Here is a 20,122-nt window from a genome sequence, read left to right on the forward strand (position 1 = left end):
TCTGTCTGAAGAAATGGTTGAACTAGCCTTGTTTGACTCTCGATTGTCTGTGGAAAGTAACAAGGTAATGGTGGCAACCATGTTAAATGAAACAGCAGAACGTCCACCAAGGAGACGAAGCATCAAAGTAGATGCGTTTCTTAGCAATAAGGGTCTAGAACAGTATTGCACCTCTAATTCAAAATGGCTTCAGCTGTTGGGTGAAGATGAAGCAATAATTAGACTTTCAAAGGATCCTGCTCATTGGACTGAAGATGGTGCATTTATTCAAGCTTTACACATGGCGAAGGGACTTTCAGTAGTCAATGACAGAGCAGAGAGAGGAGTTGCTCTCAGTCTAATCCCGGATTTTAACAAACTCTCAACTGAAGATGAGTACCAACTTCAGTTTCTTTTGCAAGTTGTTACTGAACACAGGAAACTGTTGAATCCAAATTCCAACAAGAACAATATTGTCGATTCTTCTTTGTTTAAACCTTCTTTGTTACTCCATGGGTCAAGGGGCTCTATCTTTTACCACCCTTGGGCAGTGCCGATGTGGTTTAGATGCTTGAGCAGGTGTCGAGTAGCAATTGCATTGATTCGTCATCCAGTTCAAGCAGACCACGCACACCATTTGGCGCAGTTACAGATGGTGTGGTCTGTGGTTTGTTCCTCTATGCCACACTCACAGATTGCGGATGGAGCCATCCCCAATTTGTGCATGTTTGAGCGGAATAGTCTGACTCCAGTAGCCCAGCACGCAGGCGGTTGTGCCACACCCAGGCCTTCCTTGGCAAATTATGCATTCTGGTTGGATGGGGGCTGGTGTCGGAGATAAAACTTTAGAGCCTTGAGGAGTTCTTCTTCCTCTCTGAGCTCTATTTGTTGTCCTCCCAGGTAGCCGCGCTGATGGATTGGTTTTCAGCGGTTTTCATCAGGAGTTGTGCGTCACATACAAATGGGTGTCTCGATTTCAGTTGGCGAGGATGCTCGATTGCTCGCTCACAGACTTGTAGAGACTTGAGTGGAGCAAGTGGTTGGGGTTCGTAATGCCGAGAAAGAGACAGGATGGCTTCTTCGCGACAAAACTCAGCTGGTTGGTTGCCTGCAAGGACAGGGAAATTGTCCGATTGTGTACAATGTGTAGGTCGCAGACATCCTGTCACGATACGCAAGGCAATATGTAAAATATTGTCGATAATATCGCTTCTTGCAGTACTGACCAGAATTACATTTTGAAATGAATATCGTTACCAGTGTTCCCTCTAAGGTGCAAAAATTAAGAAAAAAAAACGAAATTTTGTAGACGGTTTCGTGGTCACAAAAAAGGTTGTAAAATCAAGATTTGGTCAAATGCGTTTTTTCTAAATAACTGCTTTTCTACTCAAGATAGATGCATTCAATGTTCAGAAAGCAGATAGAAAACCATGTTTTCTGCATCTTTTAACACAAAAACCGTATCTCTAGCTCAAGTGGTTTTCGAGATACGCAGATTTGGTATTTCGAGAGAGGGCACAGAACTTTAGGGGGGGAGGGCCACCTCTAAATCAACTTCAAATTTAAAAAAAATTTGCAAGAGTTATTTTTTCTGACAACCTCACCATTTGAAAGGGTGTCCCATGCAAAATTCAAAAACTCAATTTTAAGAGCCACCCTAGCGTATATAAGTTCTAAATTCGACAAGTTTATTCAACTCGATACGTGGTTCGTGCGATACGGTACTTCGCCGGCTTCTATTCTAGAGGGAATGAGTTTGATACTACCCGGAAGCGTTCTTTTTTCTTTAACTAAATTTTGACCCGAAGTGCATTTTTGTAGTCAATTTTTAATTTCAGTTGCCTACAGCCCAATTTCTTATGTCTTTTCAAATGTGAGTAATAAAGTTAGAATTTTTTAAATTGGCGGGAATTTGAGAATTTCTCTGGGTAATTTTCCGTTTGTGGCCGTGCTAACTACTGATATATAGCCTACTACATAATTTTTCATTCAGGCACGTTTTAAACCTTTCAAGGGTTTGCCACCTTTTCCCGTTCATTAACGTGCTGGTAGGTCTATATCGATTTTTGTAGTTAGTATCTTTTTTGTCCCGGACGCGTTAATGACAAAAATAAAATGATTGATTGATGTGACTGTGTGTGCCGAACGAAGCATTACACTTTTGCTTTCAACAAGTTAGATATATACAATGCTTCTTTTAAAAAAATGGTAATAGTATGTAAATGTAATGCAACTCAAATTAAAAATTGACTACAAAATGCACTTTGGGTCAAAATTTAGTTAAAAAAAAAAAAGAATGCTTCCGGGTAGTACCGAACTCATTCCCTCTAGAATAGGAGTCGGCGAAGTATCGCACGCGCCACAGATCAAGTTGAATAAAATTGTCGAATTTAGAACTTATATACGTGCTTTGTAAGAGAAAAAAAAAAGTGCCTGTATAGTGATGTCATGACCGGTCAAATAGTGTTTCAGATTCAAAGACCGGCGCCGGTCAAATAGCCACTGCCAAAAGATTACTAGGCATGGCTGCTGCAACTGTCTTCAAAATGAGAAAATATTAGGTAGCCTACACAGTTTTAAAAAAACAAGCTGTGACCCTAACTAGAGAGTATATCTGCCATATCTGGTGCTACGCCTTGCCCATGAGTAGCCAGGGAGTAACGACATTTGAGATGCAACTCCATTTTACCTCAGAGTGAAACCTCTGCCGTCAGTTGCAGTTTATAGGCCTAGTCAATGCCCAGGACTGTTAAAAAGTGAGAACTAAATAATTAAGTGGTTTATCCAGCTGTGGTGATAAAACTTGTGGTAGGCTGATCTTTCGTGTGTGACCAGCGTGAATAATTTGAGCAGCAGGTCCAGGGTGGTAAACGATAGACCCTCAGCCCTGGCCAAAGATCAAGAAGGAAAAATCCCCATTAGGCTACAGGAAGAGGACCAGTACTTATTACTGGTATTATTCGTGACAACGTCTCATAATACATGTTTTAAACCAATTTAGGTTTTTTCATGCTTTCCTGAGCATGTGTTGTATTTCATTTCATTGAATAACTTGATACTTGGATATTATCCTTGTGCATTTATGATGTGCCGGGAGACAACTGGCGGCTGGGAGACAACTTGCCCATCTCAGTGGGATTAGTGGAACTGATTACAACATATTTTAAAGAAGATTGCTCAGCGATTTATCAATGCTTTGAGGTAACGTACATCTATTATTATTTACTTGCAAACACAGATTTTTTAATACCCAACCTTCCCATTCCCGGAAGAACATCCGACACATACTTTGCAAATTTATATATAGCTTATATATAACTTGTGTGATATGAACACCATGCTACTACTGCTAATAAATTCTATTTCATTGCCTTCTTAGCGATAAGAGTGCGGCTATATGAGTGTTTGACAATGTTTGTATTATTTTCAATATCTTAAAAATGTTGAATTCAATTTGTAGGATTCAGCTATCTCCCAGTTTGAAGAAACTCGTGTACCAGCATCCAATAATTGTGTGTTTTGGTAAGTTGTGAATGAGCGTTTGTACAATTTTGACTGATGTACAAGTGAACTTTTGAATTGCTCACCTAAATATGAAGTTGGTAAATGTAAATATGCACTAATTTCAGTCTTCGTAGTTTCATTTGTGCCTCATTGCATCTGCAGGGCCCACTCTTGCCAGTGCAGTGAAGTTTCTCGTATTCATCAAAGGCAACCTTGCAATGGAAACCAAGTCGTTTTTTTGTAGCGCTGGCTTACTTCTTCTGCTCATATTACGTCTTTGCAATGTCATATCCAGATAGTGCAGCTGCAAGTCTGGAGTTTATACAGAGGTATGTAAACCTGTAATGTGTTTAATTGTTTATGTATGAGCTAAGGAATAACAATAATGGAACTCCCTCCTTCACAAAGTCATTCATACCAGTGACAAGCTGGTCTGGAGTGGGATTCAAATCCACGAAGTTCTTGACAGTGTCTCTCTACTGCAGCTAGTAAGAACTGCACCCATTACCGGAGGGATTGCGTCTTAGACCACTCGGCCATCCAGACTGATTATTAGAGGTGTTAAACTGTTAATACTAGTTATGTACGCAAGTTCCAAGCCACAACTCCAGAGGATGACGATTATTCTAAGGTTTGTGGAAGTGACAACGCATTCTGATCAATTTGAAGGTTTCACTACACGATGGTATTGTGGTGTAGTTACAAACATTGCTAAATATCACAGTCAAATTTGAAAAGATCCACTGATATAACTTGTGTTGTTTCCTCAGATACTTTGCTCGCATTGGGGTCATCCGTCATGACAAGAAAAAGTGGGATGTGCACCCTAAAGTACTCCGACTGTGCAACGAGGTCATGCTTCGGCAGGGATGTTTGTTATGAAGATTGAAGCAAGTCAAGAAATTCACTGTTCAGTCGCTGCTGCTTCATGCTTCGCCGAAATATAGCCTCGGCTGAACTCTGCAGTTAAAAAAGCGAATTCACGTGTTCGTGAAACATCAAACAAATAGCTATACTTGTAACATCTTGAGAAATATATTGTAAAACATTGTCGCCAGTGAGGTCTGCTGTACACAATAAATTTATATCTGCAAATGCACGTGTGTAATATTTACTTGTAGAGAAAGTCATTTTACTCTCATAATGCCATTTGTCACAAAAACTATTCGGAAAGTTATTTTGCTGCCTGTCCAGAGCAGTAATGTTACTGATCAGAAACATTTTAAAAATGACTATCCGGAGCAGTAATTCTACTGATCAGAAACATTTAAAAAATGACTATCCAGACCAGTAATTTTACTGATCAGAAACATTTAAAAAATGACTATCCAGAGCAGTAATTTTACTGATCAGAAACATTTAAAAAATGACTATCCAGAGCAGTATTTTTACTGATCAGAAACATTAAAAATATGACTGTCAACGGAAGTAAAAATACTTCCATTACAGTAAATAAAATTACTACTTAGGAAGTTATTTTGCTGCCTGTCCAAAGGACAGTAAAATTTTTTAACAGTGTAGTGCATACCAAATAGTGTCAACTGTGGCGGCTGCACGATACTATTTCTGAACAAACTTGGTAGACAATCCGATTAAAACACTGAACAACATCAAATTTTCGTTTAAATGATAATATCAAATAATTTTAGCTGATATTATGAATCAGACTTGAAATATAAAAATATGGTTGGAGATAAAACCTCAAAGTCATGTTGCCCATGACTGAAGCAAACAAGAGAAGATCTAATGTTTTATTCTGTTTTCTTGAAATTGTTGTTGAACTATCAACCAGTGCTTGGATCCGTCAGCGAGTTTGGCGCATCATCTGATCGCCGTCAAATGACGTTGTGGTTGAACGAGACACTTTGAAGGCCAAGCACGTTGCCGATGAAGAAGCGATAACAATAAGTTGAAGGACCAGTTTTGTAATTTGAAAAAAAAAAGTAGAATAGAAAAGTGTGCAGATTTTATCTTTGATATAAAACGGAAGCCTCCTTTTCAATCAAACGCAAAGTATTGGGATTGCCAAGCGTCATTCTCAAAAGCTTCATAAAACATCGCGTTTCAAGAATAAACATCTATTGATATTAATATCAAATCTTTTAAATTTTTTTAGGCAATTCTGAACTTTTGAATGCATTAAAATCATTTCAGCTATGAAAGTAGTAGCACAACATACTTTTGCTCCGAATGACGATTAGCATTTGTGTTATTGCTTGTAGGCTCTTTTGATCTTCACAAATGTTTAGACATCATGGCAGTTTGATTGAATATAAGACTTAAACAGAAAATAAAAAAGTGGCTCAAAAAACATGTATTTTTTCTTCTGCTTCTGCGCTGGAGCGTCATTTACCAGACCGCAAAATCTGCCATTTGTACGTTGATTCAACGTCTGCAGACATTTTGATGTCTGGGATTAGAGTTAGACTATTTCACAAGCCGGCGATTAACTTGATATCAAATATCAAATAACTGGCTTTGATTGAATGCAAGTCTTGTTTCTCGGTGTGTTATGATTCTATCTTGTTCGCTTTAATTTTAATTCAGGAAATTGATAGACATGTTGCACACCGCGCGTATAATTCTGATTTGTCTGTGACTTGAAAGTGGTTCAAAAAACATTACTTTTTTCTTCTGTCTCTGCCCTGGCGGATCTATATCATCCTTCGTCCGATGAAGAGACACGACTCATGTTTTGAAAAATATTCATCTGAGCCTCCTGTCGTTTCTTGTTTCGAGTTATTTCGATACAATATTTTCTGAAAACAAAAAACCAACACACAAGATTCTCACAACATAAGAAGAATCATCGGATCTTGAGTGGATGCTCTGTCAAAAATTTACTGAAATAAAAATATATTGACAAAATATTTCGTTTTAATGTAAAATACGATTGCCTTTATTTCGCTTTGAATCAGCTTAAATTTCTAAGTGAAGAAATTCAGTTGATACTGCAGATAAAGGATCAGTTTCATCAGGTCTGGCATCGATTTGGTCGTGTTCCAGCAGAACAGTTTTGTTTTCAAAGAAATCCAACCACAGTTGATTTGCAAAACATTGGGAAATGCAAGCAAGAAATTTTTAATAGCGGATTGTCTCTGGATGAAATTATTTAAATAATCCTTAGATTTGACGAGTATCCTCGTCTTCAACGCGGTAACTCAATAGAGTGAGAAATGGAGAAAAAAAAGAATGAAAGTGTTTGCTTTTGAATTCGTTTAGGAAATATGATAAACCATCAACCTACATCTGCTCCGATGTCCTATGGCGCTGTTAGGCAAGCTCCTTGCAATTTGAGCATTAAATCGAGCGAATTATAAAGGTACGGAGTTCGGAACTACAATCCCAGAGTGGCACGCGTTGAATAACAGTGTTGCTAGGTGTTTTGAGCAATAATCTTATTTTTCACTAGCTCAAAAGTTAATCAATACTAATTTTGTAAACCTATCCCAAAATTCGCAAAAACCTACGACTTAAATTGATCAACTCATCAATGCAACAGTGTCGGAGTAACAGTTCAAAACAATTGGGCTACAACCTGAAAAGCACAAATCCAACAAATAAGCTGCTGTTGCTTAAATCCATGGTTTTATGTAAGAGAAACATCATTCATGAATCAGGTTCTTGGTTGTAAAACGTGTAATAATTTCTTCATAGCTAAAGCTTAAATTTATCAACACTGTTTCACGTATAAACTATTCGTTGTCTCATTCAGGCTCACACCTGGTTGATGAGTTGATAAGAGATGATTTTGAATTAATTTTTGCACATTTTGGGGTAAATCGGCTTGAAAATATTGGTTTATTTTTAACCAACGTAACAGTAAAAAAAAACTTTTTGTCGAGAATCATGTGCAAAAGAATGATATCCTTTTTAACGCACTCTACTCTCAGAAACGAGATGGCGTAAGTCATGCTTCCCTGTTGACTGTTGGCTTTTGACTTTCCTGATGAAGCCATTCTAAATTTAGTTACGAAGCTTTACGATGTTGAACAGAAGACAAGTCGTCAAAGGTCCTTTCCCTCGGTTGTTGACGATGTGTACAAGAACATGTTATTGTTGACGGTATGGCAAATTTATTTGTCAAATGGAAACACTGAAAACCTTAGAACTAGCTTTTCAGTAAATTATCGCATTTACGTATGTATTGTATTGTGATGTAGAAAATATATTTTCCGCTGTGGCCTTAGAGGTCAGTCACACAATGTCATTGTTGTGTTCTGTTCTATTGATTAATTTTCTTTTTATTTGATCCATGGCCACCTGGAGATGCGGCCTGATTTGTCACATTTTGCAGATTATGATTACAGCAACTGCTGGTGTTGGACTGACATTTTTTGAGATATTTTTACTTTTTGCTGTCTCCTAATGATATAAAAGCTTATTGTTGCCTTGGGGAAGCAATAGCAAATGAAAAAAAGTAAGTTGAAAAATGCTGAATCAGACTGTTATTGAAAAATTAACAGTCTGACTAAAATCTTCAAAATCAAATTTTCTTTGTTTTTCAACATCTGAGGATATTAAAACCTATTGTGTCATTTGGGAAAAGCAGTAAAGAAAGCGTAAAAATATAATTTTTAGAAAAATTCATTTAAACATTCGCTAAAAGTTAGCAAAACCTGAAAATTTCTGCAAAATGTGACAAGTCAGGCCGTATCTATAGGTGGCCATGTTTGATCTTATTTGATAGAGCTTAAACTTTATGTTATTTTTTCTCAATAGAAGCAAAATGCTTCACCATAACCGATTTGCCTTGCTCTAGGAAAATCAAGAACGTACCGGAAGTAAAACTTACGCCGTCTTGGTTCTCAAAGTAGGGTGTGTTATACAAAAGTGTTGCCAAACTTATACCAGTATCGCGTTGCTGTAGATCAATGCTTTCCAGACAAAACTAGCCCAACTTGTAAATTTATAAAAGCTAATCCTAAGAAATCTTTTTAAAATTCATCAACCTGTATCAGTGGCGCCGCCAGACCTTCAACATTGGAGGGGCAAAATATTGACAGTGCAAGACAGTAGCATAGTCAAAAATTTTGAAAGGGGAGGTGTTGACAGCCGGCGGGCGAAGCCCGATGGCGTGTTCGCCGAAGGCGACACTTAGTGGCGGGGGGTCTGGGGGGCCTCCCCCAAAAATTTTGAAAAATTACTTTCAGTTTGGTGCATTCTGAAACCATTTTCAACAAAATTGTGGGTATGAATATTTCTGTAAAATGGTGCTGTCCGGTGGCATAGCAAAAGGATAAGATCATGTTTTCTTCGCCATTTTTCGGAAATAAAGCTAAGTCTCTATGCTTTCTTGTTGCTAATTCCAGACTGAGATATTTGAATGTTTGTTATTGGCAAAACTCGCTCTTTTAATGCAGTTTCGTTTAAAATTAGGCAAACTTTGTTTTAGAGACATAGGTTGATTGCTTTTTTTGCGAAATTATTACAGTTTTATTATTTATCAATTTTCTCCTTGGTTGATTTAAAAAACGATCTTATTCCGGTAAGTCACTAACTTTTATGCTCTGAAGTCAACCCAAAGTTTAGAAAATGTAACGTCATAGAGGTCATACATCTTGATGAGTGTCAAACAAAAAGCTTTGAGACAATGAAGTTACTTTAGGCTATTTCTGATATATTCAAGTTTTGTATAACGAATAGCTGTTTAGATGTTAATCTAGATCGAACAAGCGATCTCAGCAGTTGCAGATGGCTTGCATCCTTGCACAGTTTGACGAGAAATTACATCATAGGCTAAAACTTTTCTTGTAAACAATGTATTAACATCCGTAAATTCAATTTGTTTTTTTGTTTGTTTATCTTTATCCTGCATTGCGGGAAAGCGGACTTGAGCGCTATGCATCGGTGTACGCCTTCCGACATACACCTGACCCACGCTGCAGCCGACGGCAATGTCTGTTTCCGGTTGTCTACTTTACGTATGACTTAAATTTGGTACTACCCATTACTCGAAATCGATCACTGGGTAGAGGCAATCATCGTAAAGTTTCTTGCCCAGAGAAACAACAGCAAGTGCGGGTGGCTGGAGTCGAACATGCAGGCTTTCGACTGCGAGCCCAACGCGCTAACCACTCGGCCATGGCTGCCGACTTTGAAAGGTTGAAACCCCCGAACCCTCCTCCCTTGGCTACGCCACTGGTGCAAGACATGCAAGACAGAGTATATTATTTAATTTCTCTTGTTTTTTACCAGGGCTGGAAAAAATATTTAGCTTCCCGGGAATCTGTTTTTAGAGAAAAAATTTCCCGCGGCTTACAATCACGATAATGAGAACCTTATATTTTACTGATCTCCTGAGCTGACGTAAACCTTAAAAGTCATGTCGACATATTCTTGATGCCCCCTTATCGAAAATTGTGCTTTGTATTACCGCTTTGAAGGAGGATTACGACTATAAACAAAAGAATAAATTTTAAACTTCATTTTGAATTGAAAAGACATGACGTAATGTCTTCCAACCTTAGTTATATATTTTTTCATTACGTAACGTCTTGTGGGAATAAATTGAAAATCAGTATGATCACTCAAAATGAAAGCAATGGGATTACGAATCCTCACTAAACCAATCAATCAATGGTCTTGTTGCACTGAAAATGACAACCTTATATTTTACTGATCTCCGGAGCTGACGTAAACCTTAAGGTATAGATCTGTTGACTCAATGCAAACCCTTTGAAGGTTGGGGGGGGGGGGCTGCCAATTCAACTTTTTTGTATCAACAGTTGTATCTCTAAAACCACTGAGGTTGCGACTACGAGATTTCTTGACTTTTCCTAACTTTTATTCACCTCTATTGAGCTGAAATTTTGAGCGAATAAAGGTTATAAATTGAAAGATATAAGGCATTTCTCAGCACATCCTCTGAAATATTTCATATTCTATTGTAAAATATTTTCCTATCAGCTGGATGAAAGTAATTAATTTGGCCCATGTCTCGTTAATCCTAATTGTTTAACAGCGTAAAGGGCATTGGCTGTATGTAAAATAATGTAAAAAAAATTAATCACAACATTACTATGCACGTTCTTCATTACTCTACCAAAAAATAATGTGTAAACTCACGCTACAAATTACACTCATAAGTGACCTCAACATTTCAACGTATATGAGCAGTTCTAAAATTCACATAGTTTTAATTTTCGGATATGCTCAGCGTGAATAATTTTACAAAGTGAATCCCAAATTTTGAAACCGTGCCAAAATAACAGAGATATCACTCCTAAAGCATAAGAAGAATTGACAGCCCCCCCCCCCAAACTGAGCAAGACTCCAGGAGCCCAACCTTCTAAGGGTTAAAAGTCATGTCGACTTATTCTTGATGCCCCCCTTATCGAAAATTGTTCTTTGTAGTACCGCTTTGAAGGTGGATTACGACTATGAACAAAAGAATAAATTTTAAACTTCATATTTGTATTGAAAATACATGACGTAATGTCTTCCAACCTTATCACATTTTTTTCATTACGTAATATTTACCACCACCAAACCACTTTTGACGATCGAATTTGTTAATTTATTATTCGGTAAAATCTTTAGATGATGTCACGTCATTACGCCGATTTGAGATATAATTTCATTCATGACGTCGTAAGGATGAAAAACTTTTACAAGTTTTACACTCTGCTGAGATTAAAGAAGCAACATAAATGATAAATATTGGAGAAATTGAGTCTCCTTTACAACTAAAGAATCGAACAGCTCAAAACTGCTGAAACAAAACGTTTTGTTTAAGTGAAAGGATCACTGCAAGCAACCAATGCCAAAATGTGCGCGGAAGAAGTCATGGGAGTTTGAGGTATCAAAAATTTAACAGGTTGTTATTTTTCTACATCAATGTGATGTTAGTTAAAACTTTAAAAAGTCGATATCTTTGCTTCTGTAGAAAATCTTTTTATCTACTGTACAATTTAGTCATCAAGGTTTTACAGTTTTCCATACTTTTTTTTAAAGAGAGAGCTTTTACCCCCCCCCCCCCCCTCTTGCAACTTGAGTTGACTTACTTGAGGTTGGGATCCAAATATTAAAAAAAAAATATTAATATGTATTAATAAAAAAAAAGAAAAGATGATGCCCAAAACATTGGGGGGGCAGCTGCCCCGCCTGCCCCCCCCTGCCGGCGCCACTGACCTGTATGTAGCCTAAGTCGAAATACGACAAAAATACATTGTCGATACAATGGTCTTTATATACTGAGGCTATTTAACCCTTGAGGAATTACAAGTTGAAAAGAGTAAAGCTATTGGACCAAAAATTTGCTTCGTAGAGGAGTGCTACTCATAGATAAAAGGATGGTTTTAGGCAGTAAAAGTTTATTTGTTAAATTTGTGTTTTTCAAGGCTTTAATCTTACTGCCTTGAACAGCTTCTGTTTTCAAATGCTGTTGCAGTGAGAAGCTGATAAACGAGAGTTGTGGGATTTTGCAATTATTGGGATGGATTTTTGAAACAAGCATCAGTTTATATCTGAAAAAGTCATGCAGAGCATTGTTTGCTGAAAAAACGCCTGGTGGCAGCTCTTATACCTATAACGCACCCTGCTCTGAGAAGGTAGTTTCGCATGCCGTACTTCCAGAAATCCCTGGTATGATCTAACAATCCGTTATACAAACTGCCATCAAGCCGTGGATTAAAAGCCTGCTGAAAAAAGATGAAACCTAAAATAATTATTTCTGTGCGCTCCTGGAATTACAGGCAACAACAATACACGGATTTCTCCAATCACTTTATGCTCTCACTTTATCCACGAATAGAAGTTTTCTCAGATTTGATTTGAAACTCGTTAGGCAAAAGACTGTCGTCACAGTCAACGTCAATAACTAACATGTCGTGATTCAGCTTGTCTTTCTGTGACTGCAAAATTAATACCATGATTACCCGATAACTCAATAACAGGCTATTCTGTATTGGAGTTATCCTTTCAAACCAACAATTATCACTTCATTCCTATACGACCTTGCTTCTTCATATATATCGATTCTTGACTAGATTTACTGTTATAAGTTAATCAAATAAGTTTATTCTCAGCTAGCACATAGTGCGGTCGAAAGGGTTTCTCTGTACCTGCACTCATCAACCCTTGCGGCCATTTAGAAGCTCGGCAAAGTCTTACAACGAAATGAAACATATTCTAAACCGATTAGCAAAATACTTTGGCGTTTGTGTTGTCGGCAATTACTTTGCATTTATTCGTTTCATGAGCAAGCAGATTTGATGCAACGACAAATCAACTCATTTATTGCGGTTTAGTTTTGATCAACATCCTACAAGAGCCATAACAGAACCAACACTTTGTATCTTTGCTGTTTCATTTGTTGGTTAGCTTCGTGAACGAAGTTGGTTAGCTTCGTGAACGAAGAAGCTTCAAGATCAAGCGGCGCTGGTTCGACTCTCGGGGTGTGAGCAACGCATTTCAGAACTGCTCTCCATTCAGCGGCACCTAATGAATGGAATAATTCCCGGGCAACATCACTTCAACAATCGAAAAACTTCACTCTGTCAATTTCGGTAACTCGCCCTGCGTCAAGAGCCTCCATAAGGATGGGAAACTACCAGGAATAACCTATCAAGGGTTTGTCAGTCCGAGGATAAAGATTCAAAACTAAAACCAACTAAACTAAACCAAAGTGCTGACAATGAAAAAGAAATTGCTTCTTTACAAAAATCAAAATGTTCAAATAAACAAAAAACAAAAATATTTGTTCAATGTTAGCAGGAAAGTTTACAGATACCGATTCAAGAGGGTGCAAACAGAAATGCAAATTTAGTTGAAATAATTTGTGTTGAAATATTTTACGTTTAAATAATTCTGCTACAGGGTGGGGGTGGTTCATGGCGAGGGATCGACCTTGTTTTAGGATGAAAGTTATATTTCCGCTTTTGATTATTCTTTTGCTAGTTGAGTAGCCTACATTCATAAATTGTCATTGATTTGATGCATTCATAGCGTCATCTTAGTAAACCGGTCCATCACTGAATTGTTTACAGTTGAAAATTTTCAAAAAATCTGCTACTGATACAAAATCCTTTTGCCTTAATTTTCTTTTCAAGTTAAACTATTCAAACGAAAAATGTCGTTTGCCCGATTTGGTTCGAACACTTGAAGTTTATAGCAATTTAAGCATGTCTCAACAAAAGAACTCAAACTTGGTTTTCAACAAATAACCCAGACGGCCACTTTATCAAGTAGGATACATATTATGTTTATCAGGTCCGTACCCGATTTGATGAAGATATGTACCAGATAAAGTGGCTGTCTTAGAGGCTTATCACAACATTATGATAGAATAGCTTAGACTACATCAATGTGGTTCAACTTCATTTTATCCGTGGTTATTGGAAAATTTCTTTGCGAGCTAATAACGATGATGGCTCAAATTATTGATGCTCAAGCCATCGTTTCTTAAAACATTTGTTTTATAATGTTGAATAATATCACATTGCATGGTCGAACCGCAGTGGTGCCGGAGTTAGTTGAGGATTGGGGGGGATAAATCAACAGTTTATGAAATTTTAGACGATTTTTGAACATTGGGGGGATGGAAATTTTTGTACACAATTTTAGTGGTACAGGTATTAAATTTATTAAACAATCGCCGGACCTCGGTAAATTAGCTGCTAACAGCATAATCTACAGATGAGAAATCATGGAGATAAAAGTGCTACCAGTGCGCTTGTGAATGCTTGTTTCTTATTTTTGCAGCAAAGAAAAATTGGTACCTCCAGCGGGATTCGAACTTATGACCTTCCAATGAATACTTAGTTTTTCCAAAAAAAAAAACACAAACAGAAGTGATACTATTCTTCTTGTCCTCTCCTTCACTAGAATCACTACACTTAGGGCACTATAGGACAAAGTCACTAGTCAGGATACTGAAAACAATCGAAGTTACAGAAGAACATCTGCAAATTTATGACAAAAATAATAACTTTCAAACACATCACAAGAACTTGTTACAACCGAACATATTGCGTCTTACGGTAGTGCACATTGAAAACTCATTAGCAATGTCATTTATGCTGATGTCATTAAGAATATTTTGGTGAATGTTGCAAATAATACTAGCATTCAACCTCTCTTGTCCCAAAGTATTTCTCAGAAAGGTTTGCAATCTACGAAGATTGGAAAACGACTTCTTACAAGCAACAGAGCTTACCGGGCAAACTAAGAGGATCTAATCAGCTGGAGTATTTGAGAATAGAGAGGTTTTTCCAACTCGGACAATGCCTGGTAAGCTCTTTTAGATTAGAACAGCAGACACTATAGTTAGGAGCTGCGATTAAACGCAGGAGATTAATCCATTGCATACCAGAGACACAAGGCCTACACAGGAGATTAAAACAATGAGTCCTCTCATAAGCATTACTGCAGTGCCATGGCCGGTAGCCTGGTCCAACTCGTCTTTAATACCTTCAATGAAGGTCCTTCATTGTCTAGCCTCAAATCCAAGACAATTTAGAACTGTGATCAAACATCAATAAAAGAAAAACAACAGCAATTTGAGATGCTTGCAAACAACTGAATCAAAGTACAACTTTATAGCAAATATTTTTTCTAAATTATTGGAGGGGATGCTGCCAAAATATTGGGGGGATATATTCCCCCATCCCCCCCTACTTTGGCACCACTGTCGAACCGTTCTATCAAGTAGAGTGCAAGGTTGTAAGATATTTGCAGAAGTTTTATCATCATGCTTTGACCAACCTTTTTCTAGCGTAAAGTAAAAGCAAATAACTAGATTACAACAAGTACGTCACAGGAAAGACTAACCAAACATAGCAGGCATTAGATCATTTGTAGGCAGCGAATTGCATTTATAGCTTATTCATCACGCAGTAAATAAAAAATAAAAAATTGAAAATTAAAAGACATAACATCGGTTCCATTTAGGCCACTGAACAACCTTGCTCCTTTGGTCATGAAAACAATAGCAACGAACTTACACTTTATAACCTTTTATTAGCCCAGTTTTGTTTCTGCCATGAAGTTAAACTTGGTCAGCGTAGCTTCATGCAACTTTTATTTCAACCTCTCTGTGAAAATTTTCTGCGCACCGCAATGATGCAAAATAAAAATTGTATTGGTATAACCTGCATAAGTGCATAGGCTTACTGATGAGTTGAATGTTCAGTAGTAGATTTTCGTGACTATGCAGCAGGATCTGTAGCCGAAATCAGGGGAATAAAGATGCCTTGACTGAATTGCGCACATGTCTTCATTTTTGCCTGATGAGTTTTTTTCAGCTGTGCATATCGCATGAATTTGTAAATAAGCAAAATAGAAAAGTGATTATGGCCAGGTGTTATTGCAGATGAGTTTATTGCATGATGGGTAAAATTTCAAAGTTATTTCAAAGTTTTATAGACTAAAAACCGCCTATAAAGCTAAACTTTCATGCCAAGTTAAATATTTGTGCTTCTGGAGTCCCCCATACAAATGAGTCACGCTACGCCACTGATCATCATCATCATCATGTTTTTTTGTTTCCGACCGTTAAAGCAAAAAAATATATAGGCTATCACTTTTCATAACATGGCAGAGGTCTCCTTTTGCATTCTAATCAGGGATGATTTTAGGAAGGTGACCAGTTTTGCCAATTCAATTTTTGGTCTCATTTCTTTTGCAAGACAATTACTTTTAAGTAACAGTAACGTATCATGTTTTTTATTTCCGACTATGAAAACAACAAAAAAACATTATCACTTTCCATAACATAGCAGAGGTCTAGATAAAGGTAAAAGCGACAAAACGCGAACGTTAAAGCATGCTCTAAAGAGAAATAATTCACAAAGATTTCGACGCCCTACTGGCAACACCTTGCACGCTACCAACTGTAGAGCAATATGATGTCATCGCTTTGTTGCTTGATGCTACAAGACATTGAACCAAGTTCAAGAATCACGTGACAAGCATAAACCCAACTTTAAATGGGATTATCGCTTTTCAATTAACAAATCACCTGGAGAGGATTAATCTTGTGCGGCCAGTATATGACACAACTGGAGCCCGTTAAGTAGAAAAGCCAAACTTCTGTCACGTTCTCAACCGTAGGCTATACTAAAACTCGTTTCGGTTGCTTGGAAGTCCTTCGAGATCAAAATAAAATCAAAAATTTTACTAAGTCGGCATTTTATTTCATTACAGTTTCTTGTCAAAAAAAGCTAATTTCTTGTTTATCAAAAGTTTCTTTGAGCAAATATTTGCTCAGTAGGCTATTGCATATATCGTGCATCAGGAATGTAATCAACTTCAAAATTTTATCAAAGTGATACATTATTATAATCACAATAAAATTGAGCGGTTACTGGGGAAAGATTTTACCTGGTTAAAATAATATGAGCTTACTTTTTAGTGTAGGCTACACCACTTTATTTTCAAACAATCAAATTTTAAGTAATCATGGCAACTTGCATTTTACACTTCACAAGTAAGTTGAGCACGAGCAGCAAGTTGTTCGAGCGTACAAACAAACCACAATATGCAAATATGTAGCGCAAGCAATCAATAAGCATACAAGGATTGTTAGCACAACATTGTTGGTTACTTGATGTTTTCAAATTGTGTTTGTTGTAAATAAATAAATAAAATACCTTGAGTTCTCAGCATAAAAAGCAGTTTGGGCGATGCGCCAACTTATTGCAAGTGTTTAAAGTGTTGCAGGAGCGTGTGCTGCAAAGCAACTTGACAAGACAACAATATGATCTTTAGCAATTATTTATCCAGAAACGATTTCGTATCACAACAGCATCTTGAGTTTCTACATCTATGAAATTACTGCGGTTTCTTCATTGCGTTTTAAACTGAAAACAAAAAGTCTTATTTTATAACCTCAAGCAGAAAATATGGTATTAGGCTCCTGGCGACAACATGACTGTTGGACGGTCATTGGTTTGGCAACTATCTTTACCACCAAAAACAGTACATGAATAACTGCTCCGGCTTTGGTGACTGTTATTGTATCTTGTTGTACAACGTAGCTTTGTGCGAGTTAATTTAAAAATTAAGTTTACAAATCTATTGAGATGTCTTATTGCATAGGCTAATCATTTGCAACTAACCGACGAAAAATCCCAAATACTAAACTCATGTTCAGCAAACGCTGTAAAAGCTAAACTGTTTTCATCTTCAGTGCTATTTAAAATTGTGTAGTCGTCGAAACATTTGCTGAACATCAGTTTGTTAAGTAGTTCAAACCGTTTTGCTTCCATGTGCAATTGATTTGAGCCTTTCGTCAAAATGGCAGGACAAATAGTGAATATGAACTTTTTGGAACTTGTGTCACCTTTTGTAGCATTTTAACTAAAAGCTGTGCATTGGCACTTTAAATCATTTATAAAAATTGTCAGATGCAACTAAGAATTGCCATAATTATAATCAAGATTGTTGTTAAAAGTGGTGGAATATTTCTTCTTATTAAAATTAAAATTGCGTATATGCCTAGCCGACGACAAAATTAAATACATATTCAAGGTAAATGTATGACAAAGTCCAAGAAACAAATTATCGTGTTACATATCGCGATTTCTATATTGAACCCTCTTCAGTGCAACTTTATAATTTTGTCGTAGGCTCTACTGTGCTTATTACGTTTGTACGTACGTTTGATGTAACCTACGTTTTCAACCGTTTTGCCACCTTTTCCGACTTCTTGGAGTTCCTTACTAGTATATCGCCTAATGTGACTAGTTTTCTACTTCTTGTTTTTGTTTTTCAAGACAAAAAGCTTTTGTCACAATGACCATAGCAGGATTGTTAGAGTCCAGCTTGATTTAAAAACGGTTGTTCTATTTAATTTGACTGCGCTATTTTATCAGATAACTTCTCTTATTAATCCAAGGCCTTGTTTGCAATTTGTGATCAGCTTATAAGTCATGTCATTGCCAGCATCTCACGAGACGTGCTTTGCAATTGCTGCTTTCGATTTTAAACAAACAATAATTATCTTGGCAAGGCTGCCACGAGCATCGGTTGTTGATCTTACGTCAAACGATAAGCATGAAGAAAACATTTCCTTCCTTATTGTACGAATAAAGCGGTTGACAAGATTTTCTAACCCTTCTGCAATGATACTCTCAAACATCATCTCATGAGCTGAAATATGTTCTGCCCGGCTTCCCTTTGGAATTGCTGTATTGTCATGGCAGAGATAACTGCGGCGGCATTTATAATGGTCGGAGATCGTTTGTAAAAGATATGAACTTTCAGGTCGAGACGATGGCAAGAAATTAACCTTTGATGGAATTTTTAAAATCTAAAGCCAGCCAGCGGTCGTGGCAAGTGATCCCTTCGTGCCAGCCAGCTCAGGTAAAAGTGGAATTACTCACAAATTTTTAGAACTTGCAGTTTAGATTAAATTTTAAAAATAATCAGGGAGCATTTTGCGGTAATATTGTTTTAATAGACGTCAGATTTAAGTAAAGATAAATTATCGATTGTTATGCTCTGCGTCTGTTGTGATTGCAAACAACCACCTTGATATTAACATGTAAACAGTTAATTACAGTACATCATCCAGATACGGAATTAATCATGTCTACCATGGGTGTTATCATTTTCAAATTGATATTTACGGTCAAATTGAAAGCAGCGCCAATGACTCAGATTTTTGCGTTTATGAATTCTCGCTCTTAAGATTCTAAACTTAAACCGGTGATTTTGAAGATATAATGAGGTCCCAAGAGATTATAAAATATCACAAATATGGCTTAGGCTATATAAACCTAATGGATTCCAATCGGTGCATTAGACACATGTCCACACAAAAAGCATAGGTCGAGTCTACATCCATGATACTATCAAAACTATAAGATTATTGCATTCAGTAACACATTGATTTGCAGAATCTCATTTTTGCCAAGTGTGATCGTCTTTGCAGTTATTCAGCAGATAACAATAGGTCTCTAGTTCAAGAAAATGAAATATCTTCTGACAGGTGTCAAACCCACAACAATGCTTAATATGAACGACTCGGTCACATGTCTTGTAATGCAAAAACATCGGTTTTTAACTATATATGATTGAACTGACTCGTGTGAAAATAAATTTCTTTGCATAGGTCTCTAGTTTTAATTCCATTGACCGAAACGGCGACACCGGGTCACATATATTAATCATCGCTGTTCATTCCTGAGCCTTTATAACATACAGACCATCACAAACTTAGCACAGTGTTCTACTGTATGTCACAGAAATCGTTTCTGACACGCGTGTAGATTGTGAACACATGACCGGAACTGCTAAAGGACAAATATTTTAAAACATGATTGAATAAAAGAAGTAAGTTGATACTTTCTGCACTAAATCGACCAGACTTTATAACAGCAAACTTCACCACTTTTAGTAGCGGGGTAGTCAGTGTTTTTGCATGTATTTTTGGAAGGCAGCCGGTCCGCTCCGATAGCTTAGTTGGTTAGCGTGTGACTTCGTGAAGGAAGAAGCTTGAAGATCAAGCGGCGCTGGTTCCACTCTCATGGTGTGCGCTTGAGCAAGGCACGTTAAGGACTGCTCTCCATTCAGCGGCATCTAATGGATGTAATAATTCCCTGGCAACAACACTTCAACAATCGGACACTTCACTCTGCCAATCTCGGTGACCAGGCCTGCGTCAGTGAGGCTCGTATGCGAAACTGCCAGGATC

At 37.3% G+C, this 20,122-nt stretch overlaps 1 long non-coding RNA gene across 1 annotated transcript; it reads left to right on the plus strand.

Moving 5' to 3' along the window:
• The first annotated feature begins 3,012 nt into the window (after positions 1-3,012).
• LOC145777772 (uncharacterized) lies at positions 3,013-4,578 on the plus strand. Its single transcript, XR_014290358.1, has 4 exons — positions 3,013-3,180; positions 3,440-3,501; positions 3,646-3,812; positions 4,254-4,578. It is a non-coding gene; the product is annotated as an uncharacterized LOC145777772 (long non-coding RNA).
• The last annotated feature ends 15,544 nt before the right edge of the window (positions 4,579-20,122 follow it).

This window comes from Aplidium turbinatum, chromosome 9, assembly GCF_918807975.1.
Source record: "Aplidium turbinatum chromosome 9, kaAplTurb1.1, whole genome shotgun sequence".
Classification (NCBI taxonomy): Eukaryota; Metazoa; Chordata; class Ascidiacea; order Aplousobranchia; family Polyclinidae; genus Aplidium; species Aplidium turbinatum.